A 20,627-nucleotide genomic window follows, 5' to 3' on the forward strand; every position below is an offset into this window, starting at 1 on the left:
TCTACAGACTGCTTTTCTTTTCAACTTGGCAACTACTGCAGGTTGGGTTCTCCAGAAACAAACACTAGGTTGCAAATACAAAATTACGAAACTCAAGAGCTTATATAGGGTAGCTGGCCCATCTGCCCAATCCCTCCTGTGGAGAAAAAGAAAGCTTTACTCTGGAATATAAACATGTGTTTCTCAGGAGAAGGAAAGGCATCTCCCGGCTTTTTACCCAAGAATGTCAGCACATGGCTTTAGGAAGCTAAGTCCCCAACTCACTTCAGAACAATCCATGATCCCTAACTTCCAAAGCAGGTGAGCCATTCTGGATTAAAAGTCATCTTTGACCAATTTTGCCAGCACTCTGCTCAAAAATCCCAGACCATGCAGGAAATATGAACATATTCATGGAGAATTATCTCCCACCAGCAGCCTTGAAACAACCAGGGCCAGCCTCGTGTGGAGCTCTGGAGCCTCAGTGGTGTCCCAGAAGGTTCTGTGCTGGGTGGAAAGGGCCGGGTTTTATACCCCTGTCGCAAACGGCCACTGGACGTGGGCCAGCTGAGGAGGATGTGTCCTTGCCTCTCCGCAGTGGACACAGACCCTGAAGGGGCTAAGAGAGTAGCAAGCCCTTCCTTGGACTGCGAGCTCATCCGCCCATTTCCATGCACCACAGCAACGCACTGTAAACATTTTCTCCCTTCAGTGGCTCCTGACAGTTGCAAGGTACGTCATGGTTCCGATTACCCGAAGTTACGAAAACCCCACCGCTGAACACTGACTGGGCTGTGACAAAGAACCTGCTCCTGTTCTAAATCAGGTGGCTATGACTACCTCGGCAGATTACATCTCTGGCTTCTTCCCTGACTTTTTTTCCTTAGGATAAATTCCTAAAAGTGGAATTCTAGAGTAAAGTATTGGGATATTTTTGAGGCTCTTTTTTTTTTAATTAAAGTGTAGTTGATTTACAATGTTTCTTCAAGTTCTGCTGTACAGCCAAGTGACCCAATCACACACAGCTCCCTGTGCTATACAGTAGGGCCCCGCTGCCCATCCATTCCAGACATAACACTTTGCATCCAAAAAAAGACTGGCCTCTTGCGGAGGCTGTGCTGACTTATATTCCCTGCAGCAGCTAAGCCTGCGTGCTTCTCCCGAGTCCTGCTGCCATTGACTCTCTCTCATTGCTCCTTGAAATCATTGTTAATCTGATGGTGGGGACAGGGAGACGATTCCACTTTTGCTTTGATTTGCATGTTTAAAATACTGTGGGTAAACATTTTTCACACGCTGTTTGACCATTCTGATTTCTTATTTCCTGAACTTCTGGTTTATGTTCACTCTTCATCTTTCTAATGGAGCGTTTTTCTTTTCCGTATTGATTTAAAAGGCTCTTAAACATATCAGCTCACTTGCACAATCATATATGTGGCCATTATTTTTCCCAGTTCACGGTGTGTCTTTTCATCTTGCTTACAGTGTTTTGGATGTGCACGTTTTCTAGCTTGTTAGAGCCAATTAATCAATCTCGTCCATCTTCGATTCCGCCCTTGTCCCTGGGTTTGCAAACCTTGATGCTTTTTATAATCTAGATGCAGGACCTTGATTTTTTCCCTATTAAGTTTGACCCAGTTAATTTCAATTCATTGTTTCTGCCTGCCTAGATCTTTTAGAATCTTGATTATGTCACCCAGCATTTCGGCCACTCTCCCAGCTTTGAGTCAGATGCAAATTTGATCAGCGCCCTTTCTATGACTTCATCTAAGTCGTCCATCACCCCTTTTACATTTCTCTAATGATGTTCACTCAGTTTGTCTGAAATGGAGCCAAATGGAGCCTTCTCTATCACCAACACTGCAGCCAACTGGCACCAGGCACTGTCGTGGGAGAGGAGTCGGTCTCTGCCAACTGGACGCCTGGCCTGGTCCAAGACGCCTGTTTGGATCAGGGTTTCCCAGCACCTGTCACCCTTAGAACCCTCACTTCATGGTCATAATCATTTATTTATAGTTCCTCCTCCCTTTGGCATATCTGTCATTTTCCCTTTTAGCCAACCAAACTCTCTGCAGAGTGCCAAGGGACATAAATAGAAGAAAACCGTCATGTGTTAGACGACAAAGACGAGGCAGTGTAAACTGCACAGGCTCACGTTAGAAGAGCAGTCCATTTCCTTGGAATGGTGGACAAGACATTAAAGACTGTCTGGTCCCCGCCTTCCCACCCTCACCCACTTGATGCTGCGATCTTTTGTATCACGAAGGTTAATTATGCCACTATGTATGAAGACTATCTTGAATCAGACAGTTTTCTTACATGGCCTCTAAGCCTAAAAAAAAAAAAAACAAAAACAACAACAACAAAAAAAAACCTTGCAAGACAGGTGTTTTCTCTTTCCAAATACAAGGAAATAGACACTCATGGGAATTCAAGATATTAGTCCAAGATCACACAATTTGAAAGTGTTGGAGGCTGGGAGTTCCCACTGCAGCTCAGCAGTAACAAACCTGACTAGTATCCATGAGGACTGGGGTTCAATCCCTGGCCTCACTCAGTGAGTTAAAGATCTGGCATTGCCTAGAGCTGTGGTGTTGGTCACAGGCACGGCTCAGATCCTGTGCTACTGTGGCTGTGGAGCTACAGCTCCAATTCGACCCCTAGCCTGGGAAACTGAATATGCTGTGAGTACAGCCCCAAAAAGACAAAAAAAGAAAAAAAAAGAAAGAAAAAAGGGAAGAAATGTGAAGGGTCTGGAATTTTACCCCACCTGAAATCTAACAAACCAACCTAGCAGAATTCATGGATGCTGGCAGAAGACACAAAACTCCTGGTCAGAGACAAAAGTCAGCTTGTTACTCATAGTAATCAGAACATCATCGCTGGGGGAGTTCCCTGGCCTCGCTCAGTGGGCTGAGGGTCCGGCGTGGCTGGGAGCTGTTTGGTGTAGATCACAGGCGTGGCTCAGATCCCACATTGCTGTGGCTGTGATGTAGGCCGGCAGCTGCAGCTCCGACTGAACCCCTAGCCTGGTAACCTCCACATGTCATATATGCAGCCCTAAAAAGCAAGAAGGAAAAAAAAAAGAGAGAGGGAGAGAGAGAATATTATCATTGGTACTGGTTGCCTGAGGCCCTGTCCCACAAGGCAATCCAATGAAGGCCAGGTAACTCTTGCACACAGTGTGGACTGTGTTAGAGGAGATGAATCACAAGCTTAAGAAAGCCCAACTTTCAAAGGGGCCATGGGCGAAACTGCCCAACCTTGGCCCTGGAGAGAGATATGACTGGCCAGCAAACAAACCTGCCCTCTGCCCCAGAGGAGACACTAGCTCTATTAGTGCTAGAGTTCCAGGACTATTTGTTGTACCAACATCCTCAGAAAGATAACTGGCAATGAACACTTTCAGTGCCTCTGTTCAAAAGACGTGCAGAAACTTGAAAGACTTATGGATAACTGATTCCTAGTACCTTGTGCCCCCACTTCTGCGGTCTGTCTAGTTATTCTGCTCATAGGTTCTGGGACACTCTCAATAGCCATGGCTTTCCTGGGCCCATCAAAGTGATGCTATAAAGTCAAAAGGCAGGAAATTTTTGCTTGTGTTGCATGCTGGCATCTTGGATAGAGGCAATGAGCTTCTTGAAAAAAGGTAAAGAATGACCCAGGGTTTTGAAACCAGTATGGATATAAGTATAATACCTGATATAGATGAGGAGTTCCCATTGTGGCTCAGTGAGTTAGTATCCATGAGGACATGGGTTCAATCCCTGGCCTCATTCAGTGGGTTAAGGATCGGCTTTGCTATAAGCTGCAGTGAAGGTCGAAGATGCTGCTTGGATCCAGCATTGCTGCAGCTCTGATTTGACCCTTAACCGGGAACTTCCATATGATGCAGACGTGGCCCTAAAAAGACAAATGAATAAATAAAAATAAAATATAAAATCTGGTATAGATGAGAGGAGATACTGGAATGACGCTTATACTGATGTCCTAACCCATTTCTCTAACGATGAAAGTTAGTGAGATCCTAATTAGGACGGTTACTTAACTACAAGATAAGATTATTTAACGCAGGCGGATCCTCCTGATGGTTGTGTTCTTCATTTGAAGTTTACGAAGACAGGTGGACAAACACAGAGCCGGCTCAATCCACGAAAGTTCACACCAGTTAAACTGACCCCTCGCTTCCAAGGCTCATCTAAACATTCCTTCAGCCTTTTAACTCTTAAGACAAAGATTTACCGTAGTGTTTCCCATGCGCTGGGTTTTTAAGCTTAAATACCGAGTGCCAAGGTGCAGACTGCGACACCTGAAATGGCTGGCACCAAGTTCTTATTTGTCTGCCAGAGCTCTGCAAACATGTACCCCCTTTTCTCTATCAATTTAATGCCTAGGGATTTATTCTAAAGAGAGAAATCAAGGATTAACAAAATGGCTTTTCTGAGGTTTAAAAAAGCTAATACAAAGTCCTAAGAATAGTATCTGGTTCAATATGTTCCATTTAAGTGCTCAGTTCAGTTTTACTTAAAAGTGAATAGAATTTAACCTAAATTTCCAACAGTAAGAGAGTCTTTAAATAAATTATAAATGCACTTACAATGAATTGTATAGTGTATCAAAACCTTATTGTAGCTGGGTGCTCCTTATAGTTAAGATACAGATGGTAAAGAAAGACCACTGTACTAGCTATAACAATAAGAAAGCACTGATAAGCTAAAAAAATCACAAATATATAGGAATATATGAACAATGAATGTGAAGACTGCTACACTAAAAACTACAAAACATTGCTGAGATAAAGACAACAAAAGAGATTTTTAAAAGAAATATATACCATATCAATGTACTCATACATTTCATTTTAAGATGTAAATTTTCCCCAGATTGATCTATAGATTCAATGACACTTCTGTCAAAAAATCTCAAAAAAGTTTCTTTGTAAACATCAATAAGCTGATTCTAAAATATATGCAGAAATGGAAAGAACCTAGAATAGCTATGATAATTTTAAGAACAAAGTTGGAGGACTTAACACATTTCAAGATTTGCATAAATCTGCAGTAATTAAATAATGGCTCGTTACAAGTAAACAAATCAATAGAAATGAAGAGAGTCCAGAAATAGGCCAATATATACATCCGGTGATGTGAATTTTTAAAAGGTACCAGTACAAATCAGAGGGAAAGGGAAGGTTTTTTCAGTAAATGGCACTGCGGAGTTCTCTTGTGGCGTAGCAGGGTAAGGATCCGGCATTGTCCCTGCAACAGCTCAGTTCACTGCTGTGGTATGGGTTCAATCCCTGGCCTGTGAACTTCCATATCCTATGGGTGCACCAAAAAAGCCAAAAATAAATAAGTAAAATAAAAATAAATAAATAGCACTGGAACAAGTGACTATATGCATTCAAAAAACAATCCCCAATCTCTGTCTTATAAACAAACATCAATTCAAGACGAATCACAGACCTAGATATGAAAACTAAACAATAAAGCTCCCCGGAATTCCCTTCGTGGCTCAGTGGTTAACAAACCCAACTAGGAACCATGAAGATGCAGGTTCGATCCCTGGCCTTGCTCAGTGGGTTAAGGATCCGGCACTGCTGTCGCTGTGATGTAGGCCGGCAGCTGTAGCTCCAATTCACCCTCTAGCCTGGGAACTTCCATATGCTGCAGGTACAGCCCTAAAAAGCAGTAAATAAGTAAATAAATAAGTAAATAAAGTTTCTTGACAAAAACACAATATCTCAGATTTGTGGAAAGTGTACACACACACGCAGGTATGTTATTTAACCTTAAAAAAGAAGGGAATTCTGCCATTCGTGACAACATGAATCAACATGGAGTATACTATGCTAAGTGAAATAAGCCAGACAGAAAAAGATAAACAATGCATACTATCACTTACATGTGGAATTTAAAAAAAAGAAAAAAAAGAGGTCAAACTCACAGAAAGAGAGGGTGAAAAAAAGGTTTCTCAGGGACTGGAAGGTAGGGAAAATAGAGGTTGGGAAGAGGGTAAAAACTTTCAGCTCTGAGATGAATGAGGTTTGAGGACATAATGCAAAGCATGGTAACTACGGGTGATAACGCTGTATCATCTAATTGAAATTTGCTAAGAGAGTAGAACATACGTTTTCTTACATACACACAAAAAGGGTAAATATATGAGATTATGGATGTGTTAACTAACTGGATGGTGGGAATCGTTTCACAAGCATACATATATCAAATAATCAAGGTGTACACTTTCAATATATTACAATTTTACTTGGCAGTTACACCTCAATAACACTGAAAAAAAAAATAAAACAAAATGAATGAAGTGAGCCAAAGAAAAACAACTGACAGTACTTCTTGCCTATGATAAAGTTCAATTTTCAAAGCGAAAATGAGAATTTCAAACAGCTTCCCAATACTGGGGATAACAGTGAATGTGATTTTTTGATATTGTATCATGAAAAAATGTCAACAGTTGGGAGATCTATAAAACCCAGCGAGCCAACAGTTTCCAAACGACCGGAGTGTGTTCAAAACCACAGATGGCTAAGAGAGCCATTCAAGGCATAAGATAGACCAACAGATTTCAATGGAACGGAGTATTTAAAAAAACTTAACTGCAAGGTAGCTGGTTTTTCTGTTTCAAGCACGGGTGAGGATCTAGCTTTAAACTGTCCAATCGTGGCAATGCTAAATTGACTGTCCCAAATTTTATGCTATGTTCAGGGCCAAGATGACAATTTTGGAGTGGCTAAATTGTTCACAAACTCAAGAGGCATGTTCTGTGATGTGGTCCCAAGTTGCATCCAGACTAAGTATATATGAGAGATAAACCTTCACTAAGAGGTAGTTTCTTGGGCCAAAGTAACTCCATAGCAGAGTCCCGTGAAACAACCACTGGGGAGCGGGACCACACCCACGGTCACCCAGTATTCACCAGGATGGCTGTACTGGTGCTTTATGGCAAGCATCTGCTCCAACTGGTAAGAATCTGAGTCATACAGGTTTTATTCATCCATTCAACAAAATATTTACCAAGCTCCTACTAGTTGCCAGGCAAGGGCAGATTAGCATGGTCATGGGTGCTTATGAAGCGTACCAGGTAGTGTTTCATCCGTAATGGGTTAGGACCCCTGTCTCTTTCTGTCTTAGCCTTCTCTCGTTCATGCTTTCCCTCCTATCTATTGACGTGGGAGTAGTTGCACCATTTGGGGAATTCAGCTTAAGAAATGGATTCATCCAGTGTGAGTTTTGTGGAATATATCCATGTGGTTACAATCATTTCCATGTATGGTTACAATATTGTCAGCTGTGGCAGAAAGGAATGACTTTGAGAAATACTCTTACAACCCACTATGGCAACCCACCACCTAGAGTCATGATACAAATAATGTCTGGGGATAGACCTTGTTTACTGAGATATGAATGGTTTCTACGGTGCCTGGCACCAAAATTACGGCATGGTGGGGAAAAAAATGAGGCGCAAAAGCAAGTGTGTGGAAAATCCTTTCTAATTTTATAACTCACACATGAAAGAAATTTGATAGGGATCTTCCCAGCTTTGACCTTAGCAATAGCAGATTGTGAAGCTGAAAGAAACCTTTAGGAAACACCATCAACTAAAAAAGCAAACTGAAATCAACCATACTAGAAAAAGGCTGAATTGCCTTTTATTTTTGTCTTTTTAGGCCCTTGCCCATGGCATATGGAGGTTTCCAGGCTAGGGGTCGAATCCCAGAAGTAGTCACCGGCCTACGCCAAAGCCACAGCAACGCAAGATCCGATCCGCACCATGAATGCAACCTGCACCACAGCTCAGGACAACACCAGATCCTTAACCTACTGAGCAAGGTCAGGATCTAAGCTGCAACCTCATGGATGCTAGTTGGGTTTGTTAACCACTGGGCCATGACGGGAACTCCTGAACTGTCTTTATATCTCTCTGCAGAAAATATTATAGTATTTATTTTTCCCGCTTATTCTATTAGTTACTGAGAAATACACTGAGGTCTCTTACTCTGGCAGCAAATTTGTATATTTTCCTTGTAGTTCAAATTTAACTTTATATATATTTAAAATATGTTATTAAGTGTACACAAATTTAGAACTGTTACATCTTCCTTGCAAATTGAATCTATTTGTATTACAAAATGTCCCTTTTTTTGTATCTGTGATTCTTTGCCTTTAAGCTTGTTTGGCGTGATATAAATATAACATATCACTCTTCCTTTCATTTTCCCGTTTTTGTTTTTTTTTTTTTTTTTTTTTTTGCGCATTTTAGGGCAGCACCTGCAACATATGGAAGGTCCCAGGATAGGGATTGAGTCAGAGCTGCAGCCACAGCCATGCCAAATCCAGGCCACTTCTGTGACCCACACCACAGCTCACTGCAATGCCAGATCCTTAATCCACTGGGCGAACCTGCATCCTCATGGATACTAGTCGAGTTCGTTACCACTGAGCCACAACTGGAACTCCCACATTTTCCATTCTTTTGTTGTAATTGCTCTATCATTTCAGGTTTTAGACGTGACTTAAAAATCATATGCCAGAGTTTTTGAAAATCCATTCTGACAATCTATGTTTTTTTGAAGGAACACTTATTCTATTGACATTTAATGTGATTACTGATGTTAATTAGGGGTTTTACCTTCTAAGGACTTTTCCAACCATCTGGTTATTATATGCTGTTCTTTCTTGCTTGCTTTCATTAAGATTGACTAAAATTTTTATTATCTCATATCCTTCATATCTTCAGCTATTGACATGGACACTATAGGTATTTCAGTAATTACTTTAGTGATTACAGTAAGTATTCTTAATATTATCTAAGTCTCATATGACCCACTTCCTGGGTAATGCTAAGTTCTTAGAACACCTTAACATCTTTACAACGGACATACCATTGTTGCCGTGGGGGGTTTTTTGTTTGTTTTCTGTTTTATAGGGCTGCATCCATGGCATATGTAAGCTTCCAGGCTAGGGGTCGAATCAGAGCTGTAGCTGGGCCTACCCCACAGCCACAACAACATGGAATCCGAGCCGCATCTTCAACCTACACCAGAGCTCACAGCAACATTGGATCCTTAAACCACTGAGCAAAGCCAGGGATCAAACCCTCATTCTCATGGATACTAGTCGGGTTTGTTACTGCTGAGCCACGAGGGGAACTCCTGTTGCTGTGTATTTTAAATATGTATGTATGTGTGTATGTGATCTTAATTAATCATAGTAGGTGTAATTTTCTATCTGAAGAATATTCTAGTATTTCCTTTAGTGTATTACATTCTCTGTTTTTCTGAAAATGTCTTTATTTGCCTCCATTATTCCTAGATATTTTCAATGGTTGTAATAATTTTGGTTGGCAGATCTTTATTTTTTTAGCACTTTACAGCTATTATTCCCTTGTCTTTAGCTTCCATTGCTTTTGTTGATAGCTGTCAGTCTTGTTTTTGCTCCTTTGAAGGTTACTGAGTTTTTTTGGGTCTAACTTCCTTTAAGATTCAATCTTTGATTTCATTTTCATAAGCATTACTATAAGATATCTTGGTGTATTTTTATTTACATATATATCCTATTTAGGTCTTGTAGGGCTTATTAATTTTGTGGTTTGATGGCTCATAAATTTTGACATATTTGTCATTGTCTCTTCAACTACCACACCCCATTTTCTGGTTCGAGTTGAGCTCTAACTTATTACAAATGAGGGCTTCATAGAGTTTCATTTATGGCTCTTACCTTCTTGTTTTTTCATCCTTTGTTCCCCTTGTTTCATTCTGAGTAGTTCCTTCTGAACTACTTTCCAGTTTGCCATTTCTCTCACTAGCTGTCTAACATACTGCTAAACTCCTTCCACTGAGTTAATTTTGTTGAATTTTTCAGTTTTAGAATATTCATTTGGATTCCATACAGTTTCCAGTTTTCCACTGACCTTCTTAATTACGTCTTTCAACCTCTTGGGCCTAAGTGTGAATATGACTGTGGGTCAGTTATTTCCACTGTTTTTGCTGCTTTCACCCATTGGTCTTGTCTGTCCTATGTCTGCTCCTCTTCAACTGTGCTCCATAGTTCTTATAAATATATTTATAAAACGAATGTGAGGCCTAAGACGAGCCTACCTTCCTCTGGAGAGGATTTATGTTTGCTATTGTCAGGCATCTCAAGGCACTAATATTGCAGGATCACCTGACTCCAATTTGAGGGATTGCACTATTTCAAAGCTGAGCCTCAATCCCTGAGGAAGCCTAATTCTGGTTCATCCTCCATTCAGGGTCTCACCCAAAGTTGGGGATATTTACCGGGATTTCTTCCCCATTATCCTTGAGAGTTCAAAGTGCTAGTGCCCTTAAGCTTTCTGACCTCTCCATCCAAAACTGACATACTTCCCTAGAGGAAAAAGCAGCTCCAGATACTGAGATCATTTTTCTGGGCTTCTGTCATCTTCTGGGTACCAGCACAGTAAATTCTGCAATCTGTCAGCTCTCTAGTGCCTCTAAGAAATTTTTAAAAATATTTTGTCCAGGTTTTCTAATTGCTTTCAGTAGAGTGGCTGGTTATGGTACCAAATTTATTCTTTCTGAAAAGCGTATTTTCTGACGTTTAAAGGATTTTTCAATGGGTGGGCAAACAGATACAGTTGCTTCACATACCTTCTTGATTTTGCATTTGATAAAAATCTTTGTATCATCAACACTTAGGACTAGATCTAGTACACAATAGGTACCAATGAGTTCATGCTGCATGAATTTTTTTCTTTTCATGGCCACAGCTACAGCATATGGAAGTCCCCAGGCTAGGGGTTGAATCACAGCCGTAGCTGCCAGCCTACGATGCAGCCACAGCAACATGGGATCCGAGCCACATCTGCGACCTACACCACAGCTCATGGCAATGCCGGATCCTTAACCCACTGAGCATGGCCAAGGATCAAACCTGCCTTCTCACAGATACTGTTAGGTTCTTAACCCACTGAGCCACAACAGGAACTCCATGCTGCATGATTCACTGTCTGAACAATGCCTGACATAAGAATATTAAATCATTTTCTTGCTTTTATAAAGGTCATGTTTTATCCTAATTGCTTATTTAATCATCATAATCTTCCCAGGATTAAGCATGTCTCTGTCATAAAAAAGATGGTGTTTGGTAAAATAGCCCCCCCGCCGCTGCAAGGGAATGTTTTTTTTCCTTTTGGGTTTTCTACATAGATCAATTTATGAGGATGCTAGTAATTAAGTTAGAGAGGGGTTTTTCGGGGTGGGGTGGGTGTTGCCTCCTTCCTCGCTTTTGTTACAGTATCTCAATCAGTAACACCAGGGATCATCTGTAGGCATTCCCAGACTTGAAGCTGTAATTACAGTTTTAGGAGGGAAACTCTCTCACCAAAAACTCCAAAACAGATGAAAGCTGCGACTAAAAATATTCCTTAAGTAGGAACGTTACTTTCTCAAGCTCAGGCTTGAGTAATGCCACTAATGCTTATCGGGGTTATGCAGTTTTTAGCATGCAGAAGTGGAGCGTACAGGAAGACAGCCTCCAATCCTGATCTGCTTGCTCCAAGTCCACGGAATGAAAGAGTACAACTTACTGCATTTATGCTGGTTCTACTTATCTGAGCATTTCAGCGCCAAGTATGTCATGGTTTTGTTGAACTACTTCCTGCATGTGTACTTATCTCCCGGACTGAAGAGTAAGCTCCCGAGCAGAGGTACCAAGGCTTGCACTGTTTCTGTGTCCCTTGCTAATACCTAGCACTTTGCTGGCCATCTGTCAGTCAATGTCTCCTTCCATCTCAGTATCCTTCTGTCCATCCAGTACTATTCACCCATCAATTACTTCAACCTTCCACTCTTTTAACTAATCATTTCAGTGACATCTACTATTTGTTAAGCACTGAAGATAGAATGCTGTATAAGATTTGAGAAGCTCTTAGCAGAGCAGAGCATACTCCAAATTTTCTTGTGTCCAGGGAAAAAATATATGTTTGACTATTACATTTAGAATGTATAAGCAATGAAGTCCTACTGTAGAGCACAGGGAACTATATCCAGTCTCTAGGGATATACCATGATGGAAGATAATTTAAGAAAGGGAAGGTATAAATATATGTATGACTGGGTCACTTTGCTATACAGCAGAAATTGGCACAACATTGTAGATCACTACACTTTTAATAAAAACTTTAAAAAAATTTAAGGGAAAAATATGTTTTAGCATGTACTAAAGGTACATGTGTTTTTATTTATATTATTTATAGGCATATGTTATGACTTTCACTTATTTGTGATACAAAGCTTTCAATCTCTCCAAAATAAAATTATCAATAATAATAATAACATAGTTTGAGTTACAGTAATATACTTTTTTATTTTTTTTATTTTTAAATCTAAGGTTTTTTATTTTTAAATCTAAGGTTTGAAGTTCAGTTTATTTTTATTTTTAAAGTTCAGTTTACTTCAATACTTGGTTTTAATAACCATTATAATTAACCAAGATAGCTGCTAAAGCTTCATCAGTCCAATTAAAGGAATACGATAGCTACATTGCAATATTGATTTTCTTTTCTTTCCTTATTTTTTTTCAGGGCCACATCCACGACACATGGAAATTCCCAGGCTAGGGGTCAAATCGGAGCTGCAGCTGCTGGCCTACACCACAGCCACAGCAATGCCAGATCCAAGCAGATCTAACCCACATCCTCATGTGTACTGGTCGGATTTGTTACCGCTAAGCCACAACAGGAACTCCCACAATATTCATCTTTAATTCTGCCTCCAATTTTGCAAGGATTTTTGATTTAGTAAAATTTAAGTAGGAGTTCCCGTCATGGCTCAGTGGTTAACGAATCCGACTAGGAACCATGAGGTTGTGAGTTCAATCCCTGGCCTTGCTCAGTGAGTTAAGGATCCAGCGTTGCCGTGAGCTGTGGTGTAGGTTGCAGACGCAGTTCGGATCCTGTGTTGCTGTGGCTCTGGCGTAGGCCAGCAGCTACAGCTCCAATTAGACCCCTAGCCTGGGAACCTCCATGTGCTGAGAGAGTGGCCCAAGAAATGGCAAAAAGACAAAAAATAAAATAAAATAAAATTTAACTAGTAAAATATCTTCATCTCTGATCAATTAGTGGTTCTCGCAAACTTATCAGATGTTCTATCTTCTTATATTTAGGGGCAAAAATGGATTTTAATTCCACTGGACCTCTTTATTTTGAAGATTGTTTAACAGATTAGAAAATATTTTTCCAAGCTAAAGTGCATAGGTAAGAGATTGGTTTTAGAGGTGTCACGTTTTATACTTAGTGACAAAAAAATTATGTGTGGCATTATCTCTAAACATCCATTTTCAAAATATTTTCCTCAAAACATGAATTCTCTGAAAAATGAGTTATTTTCTCAATTATTGTTATGTGTTCATATTTGTAAACAAAGAATAAAGTGAACTTGGTTTGGGTTTTGTTTTGAATACTGTATGAGCAGTCTGCTGCTGACAGGCACATTATCCCAGAAGCATCAGTAAACACAGCACACTGGCTTTTCACAAAGGAAAAATGTACGACTCTTCTTTGCCTTTGTTCATGATTTGCCATAAGATGATGAGTGAACCTCTGTGTCACTGTCACATTATAAAATATTGGAAAGAGTCTAACTGTAATTTAACATAATCCATACAGCCACTTACCTGGGCACACATTCATAGCAGAATGTCCCAGGATGTGAAAGTGAACAAACTGCCCCTCTACTTTAGTAGCAACGTCCCTTCTCCAGATACAAACATATAAACAGAAGTCTACCTTCTTTGGTCTCCAGCAGGTGACCTTGTACATGACTTGAGGCACATACACTCTACTTGCGGGAACCTTAGTCTAGTGGGTAAAAGCAACTCGGGATCAACCATCTATGAGCCAGTGATGACAACATGCAGGGCAGAAGCATGACGTCATTTCAAGAGTTCTCAGCCAACCTCGTGGGGAAATCTGGAGCCAGGACAGACCATCAGAGCTACCCCAAGTGGAGGCAATGGGGCCAGGCCTCTCCACTCTACAACACCTGCAATGACCAGTCATTGGGTACAAGTTGCCCCCAGGGAGGAGAAATGGCCGTGGGCAGCTCTCTTCAGCTGAGGGTTACTCTGGGGAAGAACCCAGCTGGGAGCTCTCAGCAGACAACATGGCAGCCACTGGAGGAGTGAATGCATTGGTCCTCAGGAAGATGGGGCAGCCCCCGGAGCACCCACCTTATACACTCAGCTTCCAATGCAAGTTATGCTCTAAACAGACAGACTCTCATAAGAGAGGTATGTGTTAGCTGAACCTGCTTCCTATAACCAAAAATTATAAATAGTTAGGGCTGCACCCATGGCATATGGAAGCTCCCAGGCTAGGGGCTGAATCAGAGCTGCAGCTACTGGCCTGCACCACAGCCACAGCAACACCAGATCTGAGGCTCATCTGTGACCTACACCACAGCTCACGGCAACACCAGATCCTTAACCCACTGAACAAGGCCAGGGAACAAACCTGTGTCCTCATGGATACTAGCTGGGTTCATTACCACTGAGCCATGACAGGAACTCTCAAAAATTAGAAATATTTTGAATCAAGAAATAGCATTGTCATTTTAGTTCTTAGAATCTTTGAGCTGGAAAGCACCTTGGAGCTTTTGTAGTTCACCCTCCTCATTTTCACAAATGAAGGAACTCGAGCTCCTAGTGTGGTAAATTCGTTTTCGAAGGTCACAGAATCATTCTGTGGCTCCGGTAGCACCAGATTCAGAAGTTTGCTCCTTTGACTCATAATTCATTGCATTGACTCTGGCCTGCATTTATCTGGCAGGCATCTATGGCTGGCAGGATATTATGTAAAAGTCATATAATCTATATTTGTGGTATTTAAATAATTCTGAAAAAGTACCCTCAAGAGTCTCTCAGTTGTCGAGATTTTTGCATATACATTTTTCATTAGCATAATTGATTAAGCTATAAATGTCTCTATAAAATTAAACACAGTCTTCTGTTATCCAAGTATATTTAAGCTCCTGACAACAAGGAGATCAGAAATTGATGCAACCCAACTTTTGTTAAACTCCAAGGAAGCTAACTAGTTCTACTGAAGGCTTCATCTGGGTAATCCATTTGTGTTCATCAGTACATTATAATCGCGTAGTTTTGTAGCTTCTGCATCTGCATTACATCATTTAATATTCCCAGACACTGTGACATGGGCTAGGAGCAAATTATTAGCTCCAATTTAGAGAGGACTGAATATCAAGAAAAGAGAAACGCCTCACTGAAAGACACAGCCAGTAAATGGTGGAGTCAGAGTAAAATCGGGGTTTTCCATCTCATACCCAGGATGGCAAATACACCTAAGATGACTCCCAGTGAGTCACGCTCCTGTACGGTCCCCTCTCCCTTCAGTTCTTGGACAATCTCCTGCCCCTAGACTTGCTTAGAAAGGGGATGGGGTGTCACTACCTTGATTATGGCAAAGATGGCTGGCAAGCAGCATTCCCACTGGTCTTGAAGAAACAAACTGCCTCGCTGAACAACTCTTCTGGAGGCCCACATGGCAGAGAACTGTAGGCAGCATCTAGGACCTAAGGGTGGTCGCCAACCGACAGCCAACAAAATGCTGAGACCCTCAGCTGAATTCTATCAGTAACCTGAATGAGCTTGGAAGCAGATTCTTCCCCACCCAAGCCTCCAGCTGAGAACACAGCCCAGGTGACACCTACGTAACAGCCATGTAAGCTCTGGACCACTGATCTGGATTTTTATCTAAGAGAGAAATGTAATTCTAGCCAGTTCAAGAACAGAGACATAGAAAATTTGGAAAGGTCTTTCATTCTTTACTTAAGAGAGGGATTAACAACCAGAATGAAGCCAGGGACTAATTTACCTCAGTTCTCAATACGTCCAATTTACGGGTTCCCATTCATACACGAGTAGAATCCAAGGCCAGCACACCACCATCCCAGGAGAAGTTCTGGGATCTTCATGGACAAATGGTCATTGTACTGACACACTGAAATTTTCAAGAGGTTGATAATATACATATAAAAGGTAAATCATCTGTAGATTTTCTAAAACAAGGGGGGGACAGGACTAATAGTAAACAAGGTTCTATTTATGTATAAATATATATATACACACACACACATATATAACAAGGATAGATAGACATTTATAGAGCAGGAATCCCACAGGATTCCTTCAGAAGAGCTAAGGGGAGTATGATATTGAGGGAGCAAATATTGAAATTTTTGTTTGTTCGTTGAGCGTTTCATTTTTAGGATACGTGAAACAACGTTCTCCTGATTATGGGGCTCCATTGCTCCCCACTTTATGGAAGTATAAATCCACATATCAGTAAAGACTGCTATAAATTCCATGGCTGGATTAGCTCAGTAGTTTTCCAGTTCACACCAACAGTCCTGAGAAGTCACCAATTCTGGATCCAGAGGCAATTCTTTAAGACCTTGTTATGAAATTCACCATGTTATAGATGCCACAGGGTAACCCCCTTTTACTTTATTTTAAAGCTGCCTTGGGCATTCCCATCGTGGCTCAGCAGTTAACAAACCCAACTAGTATCCATGACGATGCAGGTTCGATTCCTGGCCTTGCTCCGTGGGTTAGGGAATCTGGCATTGCCATGAGCTGAAGTGTAGGTCGCAGACGCAGCTAGGATCCTGTGTTGCTGTGGCTATGGCGTAGGCCAGTGGCCTGGGAACTTCCATATGCCATGGGAGCAGCCCAAAAAAAAGACCAAAAAATAAATAATACAGCTGCCTAGGGTGGTAATAAAAACTTTGGAGCTAGTAAGCTGAAAATATCAGTAATTTATTGGACTTCTCGCTATGGCGCAACAGGATCAGGGGTGTCTTGGGAGCCCTGGGACACAGGTTCCATCCCAGGCCAGCCCAGTGGGTTAAGTATTCAGCATTGCCACAGCTGTGGCTTAGGTTGCAACTATGACTCACATCTGATCCCTGGCCCAGGACCTCCATATGCCACAGGCCAGCCAAAAAATATGCAAATAAATACATATACATTTTTTAGATAGATAGATTGTAATTTGTTGAGGATTCAGGCTCACGCTGTTCAGGTGATGCTTGAGTACTATTGTGGCTCACTGTCTGGTGATCTTGGAGTTTGCAGCAGGGAAACAACTTGCAAGTCAGTGAAACAGAATTTCACAGGGTGAGACGCATCCACTTGTGAGCCAGCTCCTTATCCAGAATTCCTTCATGTGCACAGTCTCCTGGCTGGCGGCCTGGCTTAGTGTAGAGTCCAGTGCTGTCCTGGCAGCTCTCACTTAGGATGAAAAGGAATTGGAATGGAAATGTGTCTTGGACAAAGACAGTAATATGTCCTCCGGGCGCTGAAGCCATCACAGACTGTCCGCTGACGGTGTCATCTGGTTTGCAGCCCCACCGTCCTTTGAACTGCAGCCTTTATATTCATCATGACAATTGGAAGGGCCTCAGGCCACGTGGGGCCTGTTTTTTGGTTGCAGTTGACTCCATCTGCTAACAATGACGCAGGATGAAGAAGGCTGCCTAGATTCTTGTTTGTGACCCTAGTCATGGATGTTAACATCATTCCTTCCATAACGTCAAGAGGAGAGCTATCGGTTAGCCACATTCTAGGGAGCTCATTACCTAATTCTTTTACTAATAAAAGTCAGAGGCTCCCACTCTCACTGATAAGCTCCCCAAGGTATAAATGTCTTTCTTTCTCTAGCCCTAGAGTTCTGAAATTAATGATTTCTTTGGTCTGAGTGTTTGTGTGCTCCCCAAATGTGTATATTGAAATCTTAATGCCCAATGTTAAGGTTTTAGGAGGTGGAGCCTTTGGGAAGTGATTAGGTCATGAGGGGCCCCGATAAATGAGATTAATCCTCTTATAAAAGAGGACACAGGAGTTCCCGTTGTGCATCAGCAGGTTAAGAACTCAACTAGTATCCATGAGGATGAGGGTTCGATCCCTGGCCTCACTTAGTGGGTTAAGGATCCGGTGTTGATGCAAGCTGTGGTGTAGGTTACAAATGCAGCTCAGATCTGGCGTGGCTGTGGTATAGGCTGACAGCTGCAGCTCTGATTCAACTCCTGGCCTGGGAACTGCCATATGCCACAAGGGCATGTGGGAAAAAAAAAAAGAGGACCCAGAGAGCTCCCTTCCTTTCACCATGTGAGGATAATGAGAACTCCACACCCTAAAAAGCACCCTCACCCAAGCATACTGACACCCTGATCTTAGACTTACAGCCTCTAGAATTGCGAGAAATGAATGGCTGTTGTTTAAAAGTGACCCAGTCTGTGATACTTTATTACAGCAGCCCAAACAGACTAAGACAATGACAGCCTAAGAAAACATAATTTCTAAAACATTAGATCCAATGGAATTTTCCATTCTTCTGTAGTCTTAGGACCATACAACTCTTAGAAGATACTTGATGTGATACCCAACTGAGTTTGTGATGTTTTATGCAGCTTTGTCTAACTTTCACTCACAATGCATAGAGTCCTACTTATATTCCCCTTGTGCCCCCTCCCCAAAAAAAAGCTTTTTTTTTTTGGCGATGCCTATGGCATGCAGAAGTTCCCAGGCCAGGGGCTGAACCCGTGCCACAGCAGCAACCCAAGGTGCTATAGTAACAACACTGGATCTTTAACCCAGTGCACCACAAGGGAACTCCAAAAAATGCTCTCTGATACATGATTTACACACCGAGATACATCATAATCAAACTGCCAAAACAAAGTTCTAAAAACAGGCAGAGAAAAATGACACATTACTTACATGTCTATTTTTCTCCTCTTGTCAGCAGAATCCTCCAATAAAGTCAGTTCACAAGAAGAACCAAACCACAGTGAAGAAACTGTAACTTCTAGCAACACTGCTGTCCTAAAGGATATCATCTGCAGTCAACATGACACTGCCCTGGACCTAACTTTCATCTGCCCTTCCAGTATTAAAAAGCACCTCTTGCGTTAGGTATTGGTAGAGAGCGCGGTGAGTAAAACAAGTTCTACACACTTACCATCTGGCGGGAGAAAGAACTAACTGAATAATAACTTAGAGCACAGGATGACGATTAACGAGATAAAGGAAGCACATGGAGATAAACTGAGACAGCCCTGGAGGCTGTAGGAGGGATGACTCCCCAGGATGAGCAATGCCTAAGGCCGAGGATTGGCTAAAAAAGCCAGACAGACGTCTGAGAAGAATAGTCTGAGCAAAGAGGAAAGCACACGCCCGGCCCAGAGATAAGAGAGAACATGGTACCTTTGAGAAACAGAAAGGAGTTCCTAGAAGAGAGCATTTGGCAGGTAGAGCAACAAAAAAACAGATGGGAGGAAAACAGGAACCAGATTATGCAGGGCTTTATTTCGGATTTTGGACTCTATCCTCTGAGCAATGAGGAGCCATCAAAGGCATCTGGTGTGACCTTTCAACCCTGCCACTTACCAGCCCCAAGACTGAGGTCGTGTCAGGGGCCACAGCGGGCCTAGGTCTTTTCGGGGGGCAAAGCCAAGACAGACATGTACCCCCCTTTTCTGAGAAGTTTGGTTCCAAGTTGGAGATGTGGAGTGCAGAGGGAGGCGCTGCTCTGAGGTCAGGCTCGGGGAGCTGGGCAGCCTGGGAACTGGTCAAGGAGGCCAGAGCAGAAGGAGGGATAAAGCCAGAGGTGGACCTAGAGCACATCAGCTGACACCGCAAGTGTTCCCAAGACTCCTATTATGGCAGGAGTCTGGGAACCCCAGGGGGCAGAACCAAAGACAGAGGCAAGGAAAGGGCAGAGCGATGAGAGGCTAGAGATAGGGAGGTGCTGTGAAACAGGAAGGAAGAATGAGCTGCCATAAGGTTTGAGGAACTAATATGGGGGCAGGAGGGAAAGTCACTAGTCCAAAAATGGGCCAAAATCACAAGGACTTTCTTAGGTCAAGCCCCCAACACCTCTCTGTGCTGTCTTCTGTATTTTAGAACAGCTTTATTGACATACGATTCACATCCCATTTACAGTGCATCCACTTATAGTGGACAGTCACAGAGCTGTGCCCAAACCACTGCAATAAACTGAAGAATATGAAAACCAGAGAGGCCAGTCTCCCCTTATTTCCTGCTCTTGCCCCTTCCACACCCGCTTCTAGATGAGATGATCGGGATTCTGGGTCCCTCTCATGCCCAGGTAACAGACCTGCAGTCTCTCTCCCTCTCAGCTTTCTCCTTCTCTGACTCTCTACCCAACTCCTACAAAACCAACCATCATTCCCAGTGAACCAGCGTGGTTCTTCAAATAGGGGTGCACCTGGTTGCAAAGTCAAAGAGAAGTTCCTCTAACCAGGCCTCCCTCCATACCTCCCTAGGGACTTAACCAGAGGCAGAGATCTGAGAAAACCCTCAGAGAACCTCACAAAGTTGTGCAGAAAGAGGATAAGGGAAGAAGGATGGGGGTGTGTGGGGATTCTTGCTTGGAAGAGTCGACAGGTGGTCTCGCTCAACTTATTCTACCACACTCCCCCTCAGTCCAAAGACTCCCCTTTCATGCTGAGCTGGATCCAGTTCAACTTCCGTCACGTGCACCCAAACACTCCTGACTGACACCCCTTCCCCTACAGCCCTGGCCAACCATGCTGGAAAGCAGCCCACGTA

General features: G+C 42.2%; 1 long non-coding RNA gene across 3 annotated transcripts in view; it reads right to left on the reverse strand.

The window, feature by feature from the left end:
- The window catches only part of LOC102163032 (uncharacterized), a 187,436-nt gene that overhangs the window by 141,799 nt on the left and 25,010 nt on the right, over positions 1–20,627 (reverse strand). The gene's annotated exons all lie outside the window — the stretch shown is intronic.

Source organism: Sus scrofa, chromosome 4 (genome assembly GCF_054392235.1).
Source record: "Sus scrofa isolate SSC_HxYL_T2T_F1_AM1 chromosome 4, Sscrofa_HxYL_maternal_Yorkshire_Landrace_v2.0, whole genome shotgun sequence".
NCBI classification, from domain to species: Eukaryota; Metazoa; Chordata; class Mammalia; order Artiodactyla; family Suidae; genus Sus; species Sus scrofa.